Source organism: Ahaetulla prasina, chromosome 5 (assembly GCF_028640845.1).
Source record: "Ahaetulla prasina isolate Xishuangbanna chromosome 5, ASM2864084v1, whole genome shotgun sequence".
NCBI classification, from domain to species: Eukaryota; Metazoa; Chordata; class Lepidosauria; order Squamata; family Colubridae; genus Ahaetulla; species Ahaetulla prasina.
This window is the reverse complement of record NC_080543.1, coordinates 112482845-112488984: the sequence shown is the minus strand read 5'-3', so window position 1 is coordinate 112488984 and position 6140 is coordinate 112482845. Positions and strand designations below refer to the sequence as shown.

Sequence of the window (6140 nt, the reverse complement as noted above, 5' to 3'; positions counted from 1 at the left end):
GCTCTCGTGAAAGCCCCGCCTTCCCCCCCCCCCCGTCCGGGAGAATCCCTCGAGCCAGCCAAGGGATGCGGCTGTCGACGCGCCAGGGGGATGAATCAGGCTCCCGCCGCGCGCGCGGGAGAAGGAGCGATCCGAACAAGCAGTAGTAAGGGGGCGGGGCCTCGCCGTTTGGTGCGGGGGGCGGGGCCGCCTCCGATTGGACGGCGCGGCCTCTCGAAAGCACTTTGTTTTCTATGCTAATGAGGGCGGGGCAGAGGAGTGTGGATATTTACGTGGAGGCGGGAGCCACCGCCCTTCATTTTTTTTTAATCCACATGGTGGTTTTTTTCCCCTCTTCCCCCCCCTCCTTTCCTCCTCCTCCTCTTGATGCCGCCGCCATCATCCTCGCCGCCGCGGTCTCCTCCCCCCACTCCTGCTTCCCGCCCCTTCCGTGCTTTCTAAGAAGAGCGGGAGAAGGGGGTGGGGCAGGCGACGGTAGCGGCGGTTGGCTGCGGGTGAGTTACGGGCTCTTGCCGACCTCTGAGGCTCGGCGGCGGGAGCGGGTCGGGGCCGGCGGCGGACGCGGCCGGGCGCCGGGAAAGAGAAAGAGTGTATTGAGGGGGGGTGGGGGGTTGGCCCGGCGCATGGCCGGCGAGGGAACCCGTCCGTCCCTCCGTGCGCGCGCGCGCAAGCCGAACGGCGGCGGCGCCTCCCGCGCGGCGAGAAGTCGGCCGCGCGCACGGGGGCGGGCGGGGCCGGAATGAGGGAGATTTGAAAAGGCCGCGCGGCGGCCGCGGCAACCGCCGCCGCCGCCTCGCTCGGGGCTGGGAGAAGGCGGCGAGGCGGCCCAGGGCCGAGGTAAGTCCGGCGGCGCTGTGGCGGGGAGACGGCCTCGGCTTGCCTTCCTCAGAACAAAAGCGGCGCTGGCGGGCAGGCACATGGGGCACGGCAGCTTTTTCTCCACGCGGGCGAAGGGAAGCGGGGCGGAGGGTGCGGGTGGGGCGCTCCCCGTGGGGGTCGAGCCGCGTTGAGAGCCGGGGCTCCGGCCGGACCGGGGAAAAGAGAAGCGGGAGGTCATCCGGCCCTCTCCGCGTGGGCTTTTGTTCTGGGAGGGGCGGGGGCGGTCTTCGTTCCCTGGGCCTGGCGGCCAGGCGGGCGCCGGACCTTTAGCCGACCCCGGGGCCCCAGCCCTCTCCCGGCGTTCGGTGCCAGGCGTTGAGCCGCTCAGGGAGCCGGGGCTGCGAGAGAAGTGCGAAGTCGCCGGCGGTTGCGGGGCCGCGGCGGCGGCGGCGCCATGTTGCCGAGGGGGGCGGGGCCGGGACATGGCGGCGGCTGCGCGTGCTGAGGCCGATTGTTCCTCACTAGGCCTCGGCCATGTGGGAGCCTCCGACGCCGCCGGTGCCCGAGCGGGAGTCGGCGGACGGGAACGGGGCAAGGGGCCTCCCCCTGGGCGAGCGAAGACGAACCGAGGAGGCGTGTGAGGGTCCGGCGGGCTGCGGGACGCGAAAAGGAAGTACAAGCTCGGGCCTGGCCGGCGGGGGTGGAGAGAAAAAGCAGCGGGGCGAAGGAAGCGAAGTGCGCTGCGCTGGTTGCCGTGCCTCTGACCTGCCGCCGCAGCGCCCCCTGGCGCCCATGCCGGCCTGGCCCGGTCCGGCGCGCAGCACGTGCTGCTCCGGAGAAGCCGCGAGCCCGGCTCGGGGGGCGCCATTGTGTTTTCCCGGCTGCTTCCCGCCAGCTCCAGTTGAGCGCCTCCCGTTTGCCGGTCGTGGCTCGGGCCGCCTTGGCCGAAGGACCCCGTTGGTGAAACGCCGCGAATAACTTAACTTTCTTGTTTGTCTTGTCGTTAGGTGTGGCGCCTTCGGAGTTGAAAAGGCGGAGGGCAGAGAAACCCCCGTTTTTCCCTCCCTCCCCTCCGCGAGAGGCTTTTTTTTTATATATACAAAAGATCGACTTGTTTTATCATCTCTTGACGGCGGCGGAGCAACCGGGAGTCGGATGTTTTGCCCTGCAGTTCAAGCCGATTGAGTAAGTTTTCATTGCATCGATTTGGAATGCTTGGGTGAAGAGAACTTGGGAGTTGTTCGCCTTGGGGAAACTGTCACTGGAAAAAAGGCAGCATCGCTGCAAAAAGAAATAGAAAACGTAGTTTATAGGGGGGCATCTGCTCTTTCTTTGCCTATTAGGCACTAGCCTTAGCTTTTTAAGTATAAGCGTGCCTGAAACTGCTTTCATTTTTACTTGGAAGTTTTAAATGTTGACTTCATGAGCTGGACATTTTTTTTATTGATGGGTTAATCTGAAATCTTAGGATTCACTGGAAAGAATTGCTTTAGAAGCAACAGGTGTTGATAAATGTTCAGTTACATGTGTTACTATTGTTGAGAATAGAGTAAAATAACAAGTCTGGTGGAAACTTACTGGCTTAGAACTATATACATATTAATTTTATAAATATACAAAATGCAGTATTGAGCACTAGTTTATAAATAGAGTTTGATAAAGGATGTGTGTTCATTTTGGTCTATAGCTTTGATCATATTTTTTATGAAACAGTATGGTTCAAAAAACCCTCATAGTTTGACCATGATATCCAATTTAATAATTATTCAAGCTCTGCTAGTTAGATCTGTAAAACTTTTTGATACTTCTGCTGAAGATGTTAGATATTAGAATTTTTTTTACAATAAGTGATGAGTTTTATGTTTCTATTTGCTTATACTGAAAATTAATGGAAACTTTGATTTTCTTTTTGTCAGGTGAAAAAATGTTTGAAATAAGAAGATCCTGGTCATGTTAGAATAATGTCAAAGTGCTTACAGTGCAGGTAGTGATTTATGGAACCTACTGCAGTGAAGGCACTTGTAGCATTATGCTGGCAAGCGCCACAAAGCATTTGAGAATTTACTCCACAGTGACTACCGCACGATAACTGCTTTTTGTTCTAAGGTGCATCTAGTGCAGATAGTGAAATAGATTAGCATCTACTGCCCTAAGTGCTCCTTCTGGCATAAGAAGTTGTATTTTCTCCCAGTCACTTAACAGAAAGTAAAATTTAATAATGTCTTGCAGTCTTCTGTTAGTTTTGCATAGTTGCACTACAGGAAGAATGTAGTTGTGCAAATCTATGCAAAACTGATTGTGGCCTGTTATTATCTTCATGTCTACATTGTGAGAATTTAGGTTATCCTCCACAGTACAAGTGATCCTAAATGGCTCCTGTAGCACTAAAGTGCTTATAGTGCAGGTAGTGTTTTATAATCTACTGCATTAGGAGCACTTAAAGTACTACTAGCTGAAGAACTTCGTATCTATCCTGTTTTTCCGTTTCTACTTTTAATGGCTGTTAAACACTGTTCTCTGGTTAGTTTTGCAGGTTTGCATCCAGCTGTGTGATACTCTGCTGTGCAAATCCATGCAAAACTGACTGTGGCAGTGAAAAGGCAAGAAAGTATATTAAGTTGTACCCCTTTCTACACAGGTTGGGATCGGTTGCAATGCTGTGTTAAATCTGTGGTATTGCACTTGTCCCGGCCTGTTGAGGTTGGTGGGGCAAGAATCTGCAGCAACTTAAGGTCCTTTCTCAGTTAATTGTTTTGGAGCAGCAGTTGCACTAATATAGTGATCAATGTAATTCTTTGCATCTAAAATATTTTTGGTTAAATGGTGTAATGATACTGTGAGTACTTTTTCTTCCACTGTTGGCAAAATGAGCTTTAAACATATAAAGCAACCCTGTATAACTTAATACTTTCAATAAATCACAAGCTTTAATATTAATAAAAAGGTGGTGTTTTGTGATTTCTTAATTTAAGGTAATGTGTTACTTGCCCCCAAAGTAGTTGAAATAATCTGCTTAACTGTTTTTTCTAGGTCCATCACAGCATTCTCACCCACATTATCTTTGTAATATTTAAACATTGTGAATAATGCCATCTCTAGGTCCTTTTAGAATAAAGTGTAAGATAGACATTAGCATCTCAGTATATTAGTATACAATGCTATGACTCCGTATGGTACATGGAAATTAGAAATGGTACACTAGAAAAATATTTGTCTGAGGAAAAATGATTTACTTATTAAACTTAGAAGGCCACACAACTACATAAAGATGCAGAGTGATATACATTAAGAACTATAAAATAGAAAAAAAGTACCTTCAAAGCAGAAAACACTCGGATTAACGTTTGGGGGGGGGGGATCCAACCTCTGACCCAAGACCTGGGAGAAAAGCCAGGTTTTCAGAAACTGCAAACAAGCCACATGGATGTTGATGGGGTTAGTGCAAGAGAAGATTGCTGGAGGTACTTTGAGCCAATTATCCTAATATGAACAGATTTTGAGTGTAATTTTAATTTCACAAAAGTAAGTGATGCCTGTTAAAACTTCCTCCCCCTCCAAAATGATAAGTAGAGAGGCTCATGGGAGCCTTTTATTAATTATAAATGATACTTGATATGGGTTGGGTTAATACTTAAGATTTAATGAAATATGCCACGCACAGTTTAACTTTGAATCGTAATTTAAAAGGGCTAACTTGTAAGTAAAGTCTGGTTCTAAAAGCAATTTGTATTACACGTCATCGTCATAAAATTCAACTCTTGAATAATTTGCTTGATTTTAGAATTTGGACAAATGCTAGGATGGAATTGGTGATGCCAAGCAGGGTTGGGCCTCATTAGTCCCTGGATTGGAGATTATTGTGAAATTCCAAGGCTGGAAGTAGTATTAGAGTAAAAGACCAATATACAGAGAATAGAGTGGAATTCTGGCTTGTCAAAAACTTCAATGAAGTTTCATAATGGTATGAAAATGAAGTTGATATAAAAGTATTAGGAAATACAGCATTGTTTTGACACTTAAAGGTAGATTCAGTTTAGTCACAATTACACTTGTTTTGGATAGGTATGACACAATAATTAAATGGTCAATTGAAGTGGCAGGTAATTTACCAGGGTGTCAAAGATTGCCTGCAAATCTACAAAGACAAAAAGCATACAACTTAACATTTCTTAGCAAGAACTACAGCTTTGTGATGAGTGTCCAGATCTGAAGCTAATTTGGTCACAGGTTAAGATGTTTCCAAAAGAGATCCAATCCAAATATTTGTAACAATAGAAACCTGGCATAATTTTGTAATAGATAAAGTAGGTGGATAAATTTGATGCCACCTGGGTTGTACTATATGAAGTCTAGCCAGTTTTTGGAAAATGGGTAATTGTAGCTGTGGAAAAAGGGCTAGTATGGCAGCCACAATATAAAATTTTAAAAATTTTCCCAGGAGCTTGGAAGCTCAATTGAGAATTTTAGGGCATCAGAAGGTGAAACTTGAGGATTTGCAGAGAAGTTGAACATGGGGTTTGCTGATTTTGGACGTAGTAAATCAATATCTGGACAAAATTCCATAGACATTAAGTTACTGTCAGTTATCTCCCATGAAGGGAGACAAGGTGAACCTAGGTATTTAGAACAGAGTTTTATTTTCTTTCAAGATCTTAATAGCTTTTTTAAGAAGTAAAATATTTCATAGAAGGGATAGTTACATAGACAAAGGATTCCAATGAGATAGAGAGAGCATCTGCAATTTAAAGTACATCAGAAATTTTTTTAATTTGATAGGAAAAAAGGAATTGGACAGGCTTAAAATATTTTTGAACAAGGCTGATGATTCTCTAAGAGATGTCATGAGGTTACTGCATCTATAAATTATTTAAAGTGAGTAGCCAATGGGGCAGCAAAAAATATTGGAGTAGGTAATTAGGTATATTAACAGACCATGAGACCAAATTAATGTAAACAGAGGTGAATGGTTGATTTGAAATAGATTACTGGGTTCAGATAAATCAAGGCAAAGATAGCTGTATGTGATCACTTTTTGATTAGTATTTACAGTAAAAAACGTACTAATATATAGCACATAGGATAATAGGGTTGGAAGAGACCTTGGAGGTCTAGTCCAACACTGCTTGAACAGACTCTATACCATTCCAGAAAATGGTTGTCAAGTCTCCAGTGATGAAGCACCCACAACTTCCAGAGGTAAGATGTTCCATTGATTGTTTTCACTGTTGGGAAATTTCTCCTTAGTTCTAGGTTGGATGTCTTCCACTCATTGCTGCTTGTTCTGTACTCTAGTGCTTTGCTCTTGTCTCTGGCAGCCCCTC

The 6140-nt window shown here is 46.6% G+C and overlaps 1 long non-coding RNA gene across 2 annotated transcripts; it reads left to right on the top strand.

Moving 5' to 3' along the window:
• The first annotated feature begins 372 nt into the window (after nucleotides 1-372).
• On the top strand, nucleotides 373-3762 carry LOC131200093 (uncharacterized). Of its 2 annotated transcripts, none has more exons than XR_009155499.1 (3): nucleotides 373-494; nucleotides 1827-2004; nucleotides 3345-3762. It is a non-coding gene; the product is annotated as an uncharacterized LOC131200093 (long non-coding RNA). The 2 variants fall into 2 exon arrangements; XR_009155498.1 differs by lacking the exon at nucleotides 373-494 and adding an exon at nucleotides 747-837.
• Nucleotides 3763-6140: the final 2378 nt, after the last annotated feature.